The sequence below is a fragment of the Bubalus kerabau genome, chromosome 11 (assembly GCF_029407905.1).
Source record: "Bubalus kerabau isolate K-KA32 ecotype Philippines breed swamp buffalo chromosome 11, PCC_UOA_SB_1v2, whole genome shotgun sequence".
Classification (NCBI taxonomy): domain Eukaryota; kingdom Metazoa; phylum Chordata; class Mammalia; order Artiodactyla; family Bovidae; genus Bubalus; species Bubalus kerabau.
The window spans coordinates 41,986,548-41,990,575 of NC_073634.1; the positions used below are offsets into that span (position 1 = coordinate 41,986,548).

The 4,028-nt window shown below is 34.7% G+C and overlaps 1 long non-coding RNA gene across 1 annotated transcript; it reads left to right on the forward strand.

Annotated features, from left to right (window-relative positions):
• The first annotated feature begins 1,252 nt into the window (after positions 1-1,252).
• On the forward strand, positions 1,253-2,813 carry LOC129622407 (uncharacterized). Its single transcript, XR_008699966.1, has 2 exons — positions 1,253-1,392; positions 2,445-2,813. It is a non-coding gene; the product is annotated as an uncharacterized LOC129622407 (long non-coding RNA).
• Positions 2,814-4,028: the final 1,215 nt, after the last annotated feature.

Here is a 4,028-nt window from a genome sequence, read left to right on the forward strand (position 1 = left end):
GACAACTAACAGCTAGGGCTGTAGTTGGTTAGGGCTACAAGATTTGTGTCTAAATCCACTTACAAGGACTTTGGCAAGAGAGTTTAGTTACACCACATGGGCCTCTTCTAAGGATCACTTATGCTCTGGTAATTCACTTTCTCTAGACTGAGGGATCCAAGAGAGAAAATAAGAGAGCTTGCCCAAGCTAGAAGCCACCATGCTTCAATAATTTAGCCTCAGAAGTGATGTAGCATCATGTCTGCTGTACTCTGTTGGTCACACAGACCAAAGTTGATACAAGGTGGATACACAAAGATGTGGCTACTAAGAAGTGCAAATCATTGGGGCCCATTGTGGAAGCTGGTTAACATATAAGTCAAATTAGATCTTTAATACCACCAAGCCCTGTAGTCTAACTAAAATAGTTTGTGATGCAAGCTGCTTTTAATTGTGATGCTTATTTTAAAATTGAAATGGACTTTGAATATGATCAATTTTCATGAGATTCAGAGGGGAAGTAAGAACAAGTAAATAAAGACTCATATTTAGTTTAAAATAGCACCTGTGTATTTTTGTACACAAAGCATGCTTTAGTTTGGAGAAGGCACTGGCGACCCACTCCAGTACTCTTGCCTGGAAACTCCCATGGACAGAGGAGCCTGGTGGGCTGCAGTCCATGGGGTCGCTAGGAGTCGGACATGACTGAGCGACTTCCCTTTCACTTTCCACTTTCATGCATTGGAGAAGTAAATGGCAACCCACTCCAGTGTTCTTGCCTGGAGAATCCCAGGGATGGGGGAGCCTGGTGGGCTGCCATCTATGGCGTTGCACAGTTGGACACGACTGACATGACTTAGCAGTAGCATGCTTTAGTTGGGCTTCCCAGGTGATGCTAGCGGTAAAGAATCCACCTGTCAATGTAGGAGGTGTAAGAGACACAGGTTCGATTCTTGGGTTGGGAAGATCCCCTGGAGGCGGAAATGGCAACCCATTCCACTATTCTTGCCTGGAGAATCCCATGGACAGAGATGCCTGGCAGGCTATGGTCCATGTCATCACATAGAGTTGGACACAACTGAAGTAACTTAGCACGCAGCATGCTTTAGTTATTTTTACTTTACCTGCTCCAAAAAGAATTCCAGACACAATATTTATCTCAAAAAGCAAACTTTGTATTATTATGCTCGATGATGTCTTATTCCTCTGTTTAAGTTAATATTCTGGCTGAGAATTTGTTTTGTAAAAAACGGTATATTAAGAAAAATATATATGGAGAAGGAAATGGCAACCCACTCCAATATTCTTGCCTGGGAAGTTCCATGGACAGAGGAGCCTGGCAGACTACAGTCCATGGATTCATAAAGTGTCAGACATGACTTAGTGACTAAACAACAACCACCCTTTATCAGGGTAAGTCTGTTTCTATGAGTTTTTATTATAAGTGGTTATTGGATTTTATCAAATGTTCTTTTTGTATAGATATTTTTTTTCTTTCCATTAATCTGGTGAAAAACATTGCTTGGTTTTCAAATGTTAAACTAACTGTATTCCTAGAAAAAAACCAACTTGGTGGTTGGGTCATGAATTGCAGGACTTGATTTGCTAATTTGTTTAAGGTTTTTCTGTCTGTGGTCATGAATGAGACTGCTATATAATTTCTTTTTTTCTTTCCTTTTTTTGGGTGGTAGGAGTAACATTCTTGTCAAGTTTTGGTATCCAGATTATTCTGCCCTCAACAAATAAACTGGAAAATATTCGTTCTTTTTCTGTTTTCTGAAAGAAGTTTGTTTAAGGTTGACATTATTTCTTCTTTAAATATTAGGTAGAATTCTGCAGTTAGGCCATTTAGAGTTTTCTTTTAGGAAAAGTTATCTACTCAATTCCTTTAACAGTTATGAGACCATTCTGAGTATTTCTTACTGTGTCAGTTCTGACAAATTGTATTTCAGTGAATTTGTGCATTTCATCTACATTTTCATATTTATTGGGAAAAAGTTGTTAATAATCTCCTCTTATGATTTTTGCAGTGTCTGTTGCATGGGTAATAACTTTCTTTTTCAGTCCTGATTATTGGTGTTTTGTGCCTTCCTTTCCTTGCTCTAATTATTTTTACCTTTTTAGTCTTGCCAGGGTTTATCAATATTATTAATCATTTCAGAGAATGAAATGTTGATTTTTTTTTTTTATTTCATTGGTTTCTGCTTTTGTGTTTATTTTCTCATTATTTCTTTGGGCTTATTTTGCTGTTATTTTCCTTACTTCTGTGGAAAATTCTTAACTTCTTGGAAGCTTAACTCATTGATTTTTCAGCCTTTTTTTTTTTTTTCTAATACATGTATTTAAGGCTATAAATGACCCCATAAGCATGCTTTTTAGCCACCATCCCACAAATTTTAATATGTAGTGTTCTCTTTATCATTTAGTTCAAAATATTTTCTAATTTTCATTGTGATTTTTTCCAGATGTTCTTTGGAAGTGTATTTCCTGATTTCCAAACATACAGTGGTTATATAATTATTATTTTTGTTAATGATTTCTAGCTTAATTGTACTGTGGTCAGAGAACATGCTCCATATTACAGTTCTTTGAAATTTTTGGGGACTTATTTCATGCTCAACATGAAGTCTTTTTGTAAATATTCAATGCTTACTTGAAAAGAATGTGAATTCTGCCCTTCTTGGTGCTAGTGTTCTATACATGTCCATTAGGTCAGTTTTTTTTATTGTGTAGCTAGTCTTCTGTATCTTTATTGATTTTTAAAATCTTCTTGTTCTGTTAGTAACTGGAAAAAGTGTATTAAAGTCTCCCAAAATGAAAAAAAAAAAGAAAAATATATATAAAGGCAAGGTTTGGTCATTAAAATTAAAAATAAATGTTTGCAATAAATGAAAGTCCAATTGCAAACCTGGAAACCATCTTTCTGAAAGATTCAGAATAAGTCAATTCAGTTTAGTTTGTTGCACTTTATGGAATTTTTAGAGATCTTTCTGGGTTTTATTGGTATGACCCATAAGAATATTTCTGTAGACTGACAAAAAGTATTGTTAAGAAAGCATTTAAGAGAGATAGAGATTATAGATACATAATACAGCCTCATGATTTCATTATGTTAATTGATCTCCCTCTCTCTGTGTCTCTTTAGTTGCTAAGTCATGTTTGACTCTTGCAACCCCATGGACTGTAGCCTGCCAGGCAAGAATACTTGAGTGGGTTGCCATTTCCTTCTCCAGGGGATCTTCCCAACCCAGGTATCAGATCTGGATCTCCTGCATTGCAGGTAGATTCTTTACCAACTGAGCTATGAGGGAAGTCCTTGTTAATTGATGAGATAATTCATTATATTTCTGAACGTTTTAATATAAGTAAAATCAAGAAAATTAAATTAGATAAAAAAATCATAAACTCTATTAGAATAAGATATATTTATATTTCAAAAGACTTTATTAAAAAAACAGTGCTCTGAATTATTTCAAAATTGGCTATTAATTAGAAGTTTAGTTCTACTTGTTATTTTAAATTGTGGGCAATTTTAGCTAGTTTTTGAACAAAAGAAATTTACTGAAATCCCTGCTTCACTGTCATTTAAAAAATTACATTTTGGAGCCTGTTTCCTCCTACACCTTTTGAGATTTGTGGTAAATGTCCAATCTTGCATACTATTTTATAGCTGCCATCTATGAAACCAGCAAAACATGAGATTTCAAATATGGAAAGCAAATGTCAGTAGGACACTATATAAAATCATGGACTAAAACATAAAAAGTTATTTAAGTTTCATATAAAACACCACTTCAGTGTTATACTGCAAATTACTTAAACACCATGCAGTCTTTGAGAATAGAAAAAAGCAGTGCTTTATAAAGGAGTGATTTTTAAAAATATTAATAGTAACATGTAAGGACAGTTTTATTATTGTGTTAAATTTGTTTCCAAAACATCAGGCATGTTAAACAAATGTTATTTTTCAAGGAAGAAAAGCCACTGCATTCAACTGTGTAAAAACACAGTGAGATCATGTTTCCCACCTCAGAACTATGGGAAGAGGC